Source organism: Plectropomus leopardus, chromosome 18 (assembly GCF_026936395.1).
Source record: "Plectropomus leopardus strain MGB_pleo_1.0 chromosome 18, ASM2693639v1, whole genome shotgun sequence".
NCBI classification, from domain to species: domain Eukaryota; kingdom Metazoa; phylum Chordata; class Actinopteri; order Perciformes; family Serranidae; genus Plectropomus; species Plectropomus leopardus.
Genome location: NC_142193.1, coordinates 5,280,957 through 5,291,284, shown reverse-complemented (window position 1 = coordinate 5,291,284; position 10,328 = coordinate 5,280,957).

The following is a 10,328-nucleotide window of genomic DNA, read 5'->3' as shown; positions in this document are numbered from 1 at the left end:
TGATTTCTTGGGAATTCTGACCCAAATACTGTGCATGCTGGGAAGTAGGGAAAGCAAAATAGTAATAAGCCATTAACATTATTTAACAGCAAGTAGGCATCAAGTTATTGCGTCACACTGTGCACTTTGCACACTCTTTGTCCACAAAAAATTCACTCAACATGCACCTCTGTTACATCATGTTAACAAACCAGGTACTTATCAGCAGAGGTGGGACCAAGCCATTGTTTTGCAGGTTCCAAATAGATCTCAAGTCTTTGCACTTAAATCAAGAGTCAGCTCCCAAATCCAAACTGTCCTGAGTCAAAGTCTGAAACTTTGAGTTCTGAGCCCTAAACAAGTCATAATGTGCTCTTCCGCAGATGAAATGACATTTTAACAATAGAGTAAGTTCTTGGTTTACCTGTACATCTAACTCCCAATCCTCACCTATATGATCATGAGCTTTGGATGGTGACTTAATAATTAGAGGACGGGTGAAAGGAGCTAAAATTGGCTTCATTGAGTGGCTGGGCTCAGCCGTAGAGATAGGGTGAGGAGTCACGTCAAAGGGGACAGCTGAGATGGTTTGGGCAGCTAATTGCAATTTCTCCTCGGCATGCCCTGTATGAGGATTTCTGTGCATGTCCAACTGGTAGGAGGCCCTGGGGAAGACCCACAACACACTGGGATTATGCATTGCCGGGGAGAGGGACATTTGGAGTGCTTTGCTCAGCCTGCTCCGGATAAAGGGATGAAGATGGACGGATGGATGAAGTAACAACATATGACAGTTACAAAAACCATGAATACTTTTTATTTAAATTTTTATTTAATTTATTCGTGTAATAAGTTTGATAGACCAACACGTCCTCATCCAAAGTTGTCACATATGTCACATACTTTGTTCTAGACTTCCACCTCAGACAACCACCGCTGGGAGGTCAACAAAAAGCACATGATGGCACAGATGGTTCAGATTAGGGGAAGGAGGCACATGGTTAGGTATATTAAAAAGAAATCACATTCAGAGAGGAAGTGAACACTAAACTCCTGCATGAAAATCTGTGGTCTGTTGGATCCATCCACCAGCCCTCATGCCTGCCCTACAGGGACCTTTGTGCTGCTTATAATAGATTGTTTTCGGCAGTTTCAACCTGATGCTGTCCAGCAGTGTATCATGCTTACGTGGCAACTGACACAAACCATCTGCATATCATGCTGCTGCTGCAGGTGCCATGCGGCTGCATTGTGTGGAGACAGATGGTGGCTTTTGGCATTGAGATCTTATGCCTAAAGCACTGCAAAAAATTGTGATAGAATGAGAAAGGGAATGATAGACCTGTTTCATCTTCATTCTGTCCCCTCAAAGAATGTGGTCAGTTGCTGAGATGCTGATTGCATCAGTGCCTGGAATATTCTCTAATATTCAATAACTCTCCTTTGTATTTGACACCAGCAGATGACGCTGTTTGCCATGATCATGCTCATAAATGTTTTCTCTTGCTCCTCTGTAAATAGCCGTCTTCTGCTTCCATCAGATGGTTGTCTCTCGTTTATGCAAAAATATAAGTAATCATAGTATTACTGTAAGCTATCCATCTAACAAAACAGGAGCATACAGTAACTCCAAATTACAATAACTATGTGCTATGGAGCAGTACTGGAGCATGAAGCATTTTAGACCGCATACAGTGAATGTTTTCTAACAGCAGATGGCACCCTATGCCGCGCTTCACTCATTATGGAAGGACACTCCATGGACATGATCAACAAGAGTTAGGAAAATTTTTGTGGATCCATTGTTTCAAAACAGATAAACTGATCCATGGCCCTTTTATCTGCCTAGGCTCTGGTTGGTGAGTGAATAGTTCTGACTCTCAGCACCTCCAACTTAGTTAATTGTGTGCTGATTGGGTTCCAGCTGTGATTATTGTTCAAGAAATAATGTGTGAGAGCAGGGAACAGTGTCTATAGTTTTGGGAAATGGATCTCTCTTTTGGTGGATGATGTTATTGTTTGGGATTTTTCTGTAACAGGCTCAGTAAGAGCGTCTAAGCCGTTGAGAAAAACTGTAATGTAGCAGTAGTATTAATAAAAATAAATACATACATCAGGAAAACAATGACAGAGAACATTTTATGCACAATGAATACTTTTATTTTAAGTACTGTAAAATAAAAAAGAATGTTTGGCCAGGGACTGAATTAGATCCTGAGGTTATCAAGGTCATGTATGATGGGATGATCGGGGGTGGGGTCGAGGAGAGGGAACGAAGGGGGTCAGGTTTGTGACAATGAATGCTTCGAACGGAGTCGTGTAGGCTGGAGCACGTGTGAAAGAGAGAAGAACAGCGATCAGGGTGGAGGGGTTGTGAGAACTGAGATGAACAGGGGAGAAGGGGTTAAACACACCTTTATATGTCACGGCAGGAGGTTGAATTGATGAGGCACGGGTGGGTAACTTAACAAGGTGCAGGTGATTTGAATCAGTGGGAGAGAAGCGTGGCCTTGTTCCAAACTTCAGTCATATTAACGACAGAAATGGAATTCAGCCATCATTAATGTTCTTATAAGTGACTTATCATAATGTCCTCCATGAAAAAAGCCAATTCATCCACAGACGATAACAGTGTTCGCTGTTACTTGAGTGTTAATGTTGTAGGAATGTAAGCTAAATGTTGCCACTGATTTCCCAAAGTGAAATATTTCATCTTCACTGATATATTAACCCTTTGGAGGCTGGGCAAATTGGACTAATTTCTGTCAATAACATGGGAAGAAGGCAATGAGCAATTTAGGGAGGAATAACCAAGAAAATTGTGCAAAAACAGTAAAAAGCACAAGAAACTTACCTGTAAATAAGCAACAAAGAAAGGGGGAGAACTGGGTAATTTAAAAAGCAAAACCTGAAAAAAGCTTAAAATTACACAAATTCTGTAACATAGTTTCATAGTTATGATATGAAATACGGTTCTCTTGAAATTGTCCCCTAGCTTTCTTAAAAACAGTCTTTTCTAAATCTATTAATTCCTTGCAATTTACAGGACATCTCTCACCAAGATGCTAGTTCCTTTTTTTCACCATGTTTTTGAACAAAAATGCACCACTTTGCTCAGGATTCAAAGATTTTAATACTTGTGGAAGGAGTCTGAGGGCAGCAAAAGAAAAGTGATTTCCATCCAGATTTTAAAGGGTTAAAGATGTACCTTTTGTTTTATCATTGATCACTAGAGGGCAGCAACTCATTAAACAACTGTAAACAGAAAGTTGTTTTCAACCACAATCTTCCTCTTTGGTTTTGGGTCGTGTCACGCAGCAGACAGTTATATTATTATGAGATAAATTTGTTGGGGAAAATGTTATTTTTTAAAGCAAATGTTGTGGATTATTTCAATATCAACATTTATGCATACTAGCATATTATATAGAATCTGATTCATTGCTGAAAAAGAAGTTAAAATGAGCACAACCTTAACAGCTGCAGCAGTAAAATGTGACATACAGATTAATGCAACACTAATATTAATCCAAAAACAGTTTGACAGCTATACCTCTGCCTCTGGGCATGAGGTTTGGCAGGTTGACAGGCTTCTTTGGAAGAAGGCAGTGGTGTGAGTAGTTCAACACAGGACAGATTATTTCCCTCTTCTAAAGAATCTCATTAATATAGGTTAACATAGGTGCTGATTTAAAAAGAAAAAAGCTGGTTGCTGTCTGGTTAATAATCTACACTGGAAAATTTTGATCGACTGGTTTTCTTTGATCTCACACTGATTTGGCAAGAGGTGAAGGTTTTGGCAGCTCAGCTCGTACAATAAACATTGACAGGGTTAGTTACACCATTAAACATGGTATCAGCTGGTTTATTAAAGTTCAGCCGCAACATTTTGGAGTTCTGCATCACTATACACATGGATGCAAAATAAATGAAGTGAAAACAATGAGAATTTATTACATTACGACACTACATTAACTTTAACAGCTCAGTTTTACACTTTGATCACCATTAGACATGGTTTAACAGTAACAGAGAAATGTTGGTAATCAACATGCATGTCAATAAATGCTTGGTAACTGTTATATAACAATAATCTGCAGATAAAGTCAAAAGATACCTGCATACTGCTGTCTGCTTCCTAATTTGGACGTGAAGTTTTTGATAATAAAGACTTTGTCCATGTCCATATAAAATAAGAATGAAATGTGAGGGAGATAGCAGTATGGAGATTAATGTTTTATCTTTTAGAAACACACAGTTTCATCATGAAAGCTTCATGCTACTGCAGATGGTTCATTAAGACTCAGCTATAAGCTCTGAAGCATTTGACAAAAACTAAAATATTTATATTTACCAAATATACCATAATAAGCTCAAAGGTCCAATGTGTAGATTTAGGGGCTCTATATTAGCAAAAATTGAATACAATACAAAAACTATGTTTTCTTTACCATGATGTTTCCTGCCTGAACCTAACAATGTGCTTTAGTGGACATCCTGCATTAGTTGCGGCATCCCAAAATGTCAACAGTGCCTAGCATGTAATATGTAGATATGAGAGCTCTTCATATTACATGTAGACTTGGAATGAGAACCTGCTGTGTCCCCTTAGCCACCAAGCTAACAAGCTCAAAGAGGTTTATTCCTCTTCATTTTTTCATTTTTGACTGACTATTGTCAGCATGTTCCAGCTAAGCTTACGCAAACATTAAAACTTCATGGTGACTGACAGTTCTGAAAGCCCGCTGACAAACAGCTGAGGAGGAACTCATCAGCCTTCAGTCTTCTCTATAATGAGGTGGAAACAGGTAATTAAAGTTAATACTAGCCCACATACCTCCCAGACTCAATCAATCCTGCCAGTTCCAGGGAATCTTATCAGTTTTGGCTGAGTTCAGTTCACCACCAAATTCTGGGGAATCAGTTGTACAACAGACACACAGTTTCTAAATGACCTTAAACATCTCTTGACAAATTTTATTAGCAGTAAGCCAATATTGGCTGACAAATAAAACACAAACACAAACACAATGGTGAGGCGCAGATATGATGCACAGTGATTGTGTTGCAGTAATAAAACATTGGGAACAAATACAAGTTAGTTTACCACCACAGTCTGAGGAGTCTTATCAACAAGAATGCTAATTTAAAATGAGCTGTAATGATGTAATGTTCTCTCTTGGATGTATTAGAGTTACAGTTAATCTTTGATTGGATGTACTTTGGGCAGCTTATTTTGTTATCTTTGATATTCATGAAACATATTTTATGGGGTAACTGCATCATAAAAAGGTAATTTAGGTCAACGTACCACTTCTTATTATAGCCTCCCAGATCTGCGAGCAGACTGTAGCTTTTTAGTCCTGAAGACTTGATATCAAGCAGCAAGTTATGTCTTAAAAGGTCTTTTCATGATCTCATACATGTCTACTGCCTGCCTAGAAATGTTTGCCCATGGCAAAATCAGAATTCATATCCAGTATTTCAACAGACGGTTGGCTTGCTTCACCACCACAGCAAAGAAAAAGAGCAGTATCCCAGAGTACCACAGAGACAGGGTGGGGGATGGAAAAACTCATGACTCCTATGAGGCGTTGCATAACTTTGGCTCTGATTATGTGAGCCCTGTTGCACATTAGTCCTTGGAGGAGACATTAAATCTCAGACAGTCTTTGTTTCCACCCAGTCCTGGATTCCAACTCTCCCATCTGAGCCTCAATTAGAATGTTTTTCCTCCAAACAACCAAAAGGGAAACTACACTTCTAACCCATCTGACATGAATTGCTGCTTTTCAGACCATTACTTGCCCTTTAACAGTCAGAATCAAGCACAGATTCGTTGTCATTTGAATCATTTTTTAGTGACATAAATCCTCACTATCAGCCTCGACTGGAAAACGCAGCTTGACCAGCCTCTCACACTCTCACGTTCTTTAAAGCTGCATGCAGCATCCTGGCAGACCAATGGTCAATATTTTTATTGATGCTCTTAAAGCTGGGTTACTGCCCTTTTTTTCTGTCACTTCTTGGTGAAAGACAGAGAGTCACTGGCACTGAAGACAGAGACAGAAGTGAGTCTTCAGTGTCCATTGTGGTAAAAGGTGGGAAAAGCCCAAAGTGATTTTTCATGAAAGGACTTTGACTATTTTTAGCAATATCACACACACACACACACACACACACACACACACACACACACACACACAAAGGTAAAATTAACAGACTGGAGTATTCCTTAGCGCTTACATCTCTGTTCTGAGGAACTTTTGAAGGGAACTCTGCACTAAGGAATCGACTGTAATTGGAACAAAAACATTGTTGCACAGTGCATGTTGTGTGTGTCAGTGACAGGGGATCAAAACATCCACACTCTTATCTCAGTTGCACCCAAATAACTCCCAGTTTATTGTCTGAGCCTGTTCCAGGGCTTCACTTAACATACCGTGATTAACTTTTATAAGAACTCACAATCGCCTTATCATCTGCACAAAGCCTGCGATAACACACAAATACAGCTGCAATGATTTTGCAGTCGTTTGGCCATTCCCTGACTCCACATGACTCCTCTCATGTGGGCGGAGGTTGGCAGCTGATGCTTATGGAGTTCAGAAGGTAAAGTGCAGTTACTGGTTTAGGAGGAAGCTGTGCTTGTGTTTTTGCAGCTCAAACCTCTTGGGCTGTATGTGTTTGAATCAAGATATGACATGAAGAACAATACCTGTAACATTCATTATATAAGGAAGTGAAGAATATTACTATACATATTTTTTTATTTACTCGTCTGAATTCATCTATTTATTCATGCAATGACTGCAAACAGAGATCAATTTTTTCATTCTTTCACTCTAGCAATGCTACTGAAATGGCCTAACTAAAGGCCAATGATGGGAAATGTACCATTTTTGATTAAAAGGATTACCACTGAGTGCCCAAAGGATGACATTTTTCTGGAGGCCAACAAGTGAGCTTGGCCCTGGTTACCATTATCAAAAAAGCCTATGGGATTTTTTCCATTGGATTTTTGATTACTGCTGAAAATAAACTGCAAACAATTGCTTATGATACTTACATGTTTTGTTCAGCAAGATATTCTTCAAAAATGAACCCCACTAATATGATCTTTGAAGTCTTAATGAAATTAACACGAGTGAAAAGTTAATTATAGGCTATAAGTGAACTACACTACACTTGCATGACTTATTGTCACCACCACAACAAGACTGTAAGACTGAACTTGAATCATTTGTTGCCAACCACTTATTTTTAGATACCTATTTACTGATGTGTTTTATGTTGCAGAACAACATGTGAAAATCTCTTGTGATAACCACAGATCTTACTTAATGCATCTAACGAAAAATCCATCCAAAAAAAAAAACCGCTGACTTCAAGTCAAGAGAACCAGGAGTGCTGACATGGTAATGCAGGAACATAGCAAGCACATCAAAGCTTGCATCTGTATAAAGATGGTTTTCAAAATCTTCATTGACCAGGGCAGTCATAAACTTTTCAAATGCAGTTTGACATTAAGAGGGTTGAATTTTCCGTGATCCAATGTTCCAATTTTTTAGAAGGCATGCCTCTGCCGACCAAAGCCCAGATGAAACAATGTATTTGGGCAGCCTGGGGCAGCTGACAGGAAATGTTTTTACTGAGAGTGAAGCGTTGCTGAGCACCTTATGTTTGTATGCTCTATGGACATCATGTTTTTGCTGGAGCGATCACAAAAGTTTAGACTGAGAGCAGGAAAAGCACCCAACATCATTTGTGTTTTATTTGCACTGCCTATTTGGATGAAACAAGAGGGAGGCTTTCTTTGGAGGCCATGAAAACAAACTAGTGATTACTACCGCTGGATTTCTGAAGCGATATGATTTTGCCAACACTAGCTAAGATCATCTGAGTCGAAAACAGCAACTCAGGGTAAAAATGTTTGCTAGTAAGTTGGTAACAGTAAACCTTAATACTAGAAAGTAGTTGAGGCTACAGTTTTATCAGATATGTCTTGGTGACATTAAAAGTGAACTAACATGGGCTTAACAAAAACCATAAACTCTATGCAGCTCTTGTGCAAAATAATGACAACAAGTAGAGCACTAATTTGCCTCCAGGCTGCCTTCTGTTAAAGTCATTGTAAATGTGGTTTGTAAAGTCATATAGTCTGGGGTAACAAGCAAAATAGCACTAAGTGGCTACTAAAAAGTGCTATAAAAGAGACCTGTTTTACTATCCTATGACTCAAGCATGTTAGCCTGAGTCAGGCCAACATGTTAAAGGATAGGTGTGTTCTAATTTGGTTACATAGCATTCTGGCCTGGTAGAGTGGGAAATGTATGATCCATTGAGGTAAATATAAACTCTTTATCATTATTATTTTTTAACCCTGCCAGGGAACAGTTATAGTGCCGCAAGAATGACGTTTTTTTTGTAGGACATCCCGGATGCTAACATCACCCTGTGGATAAGAAAAGATAAGATAAAATAAGATAAGATAGAACTTAATTAATTCTAAAAGGAAATTGTTCCAGAATGTTCCAAAATTACAGCAGCAAAAAGAATACAAAAACAGAGCATCAATTAAGTGAAAGTAAAATAAAGTGTCTAATAATAATGTTTAAAAGTAAAAAGTAATATTGCATGTGGAGTTTAAAATTGAATTCAAAAAATGAATACAACAACATAGCATTAAATACACAGAAATAAAATACAAATCACCTAATAATAATGTTTAAAAGTAAAAATTAAAAAGTAATGTTGCACATGGAATTTAAAATTGTATGTAAACATAAGTAAAGTACTATTGTGCGTGGTATGTAAAATTTTCCTTCCTGCAGAAAAGGGAGGAGTTGTACAGTTTGATGGCCACGGGTAGAAAAGACCTCCTGTGGCGTTCTGTGGTGCTCCTCAGTGGTCTCAGTCTACGGCTGAAGTTGCTCTGATAGGACTCGTGAGAGATGTTGTCCATTATATAGAGCAGATAACTGCTGAAAATAAGCTCTGTAGTAAACAAAACTTTATGGTACTTACATGTTTTGTTAATGTAAGTCAATCCTCACAAATGAACACCACTTTCAGGATTTTTTAAGCCTAAATGCAATCACCAGAGGTAAAAAGCAAAACTTAGGCTAAAAATGAACTACGCTACAGTTGTGTCGCCACTGACCCCGTAAAGTCGCGTTCAGCACACTTGATAATTGTCAATATTCTCATTTACCTACTTTTTTCCAGCTGTCCTTCTACAACACACAAAAGCTTCAAAGTACACAAGTGAGGTATTGGCATATTTTATGTCATTGCACAAAACGTGAAAGTCGCTTAAGCTCCTGTTTACCACCTTTTTTAAGGCCACTAACCAAAAACTGTAAAAAAAAAAACATTGATTTTGAGACAAGGGAAACAAAGGTGCTGAAATGTTAACAGGCTTCCAGTTTTTAGGACTGATTCCTTAAGTTTTCTATGCCAACCATAATCAGTGGTAGCCCCAGCCTGGTTGCAATCATCATTCAGCATCCTTCCTCCCCCCTAAAACTTACACTATATGGACAAATGTATTGGGCCACCTACACATTACACCTACAGGAGCTTTTATGACATCCCATTCTAAATGCATAAGCATTTATATGCAGTTGGTCCCCCCTTTACAGCTATAGCAGCTCGCACTCTTCTGGGAAGGCTTTCTACAAGATTTTGGAGTTAGTCTGTGGGAGTTTTTGCCCATTCATCCAGATTTTATACACATGTGACAATGGGACTGAATGAAACACCTGAATTAAATGAATAGGAGCTGTGGCTCAATACTTTTGCCCATTTAGTGTGGAGAGTAAACATTAAGTTCAGACTATCACCTCTCTGTCACTCTGCTCCTCTGCAGCCACAGACACACCTGCAGCTTCTTCTCTGTTGCAGCTGCTGATTGATCTCTTTTCTCTTGTTCCATTATCAAACAGTTAATAATCTGAGTCATGTGCCTTTTGTTTTTACTCAGTAAAGGATGCAACTTAGCAAAAGTAGCAAAGTTAGATACTTGTAACAGAACATACTTAAAAGTATAGGTAAAATTACATATTTAAAAAAATATATTTAAAAAATAACTTTGTTATAGCAACAACAATAAAAACAATCTAAACATAACAATAAAGACAATTAAATTATGTGGTAAAGTAGTGGTCAAACCCAAATTAAAATGTATTTTGTTTGATGCACTTCTGATTGGACCCTGATTTGATATTTGCAGCTACATTTTGGTTTCTGGCTTGTGACTGGTTGGCTGTACTCAAACTAGCTAGGTAACAGATGACATGTGTTTAAGGGGAGGGAACTACACAGACTTTATAATATATAAAGATGAA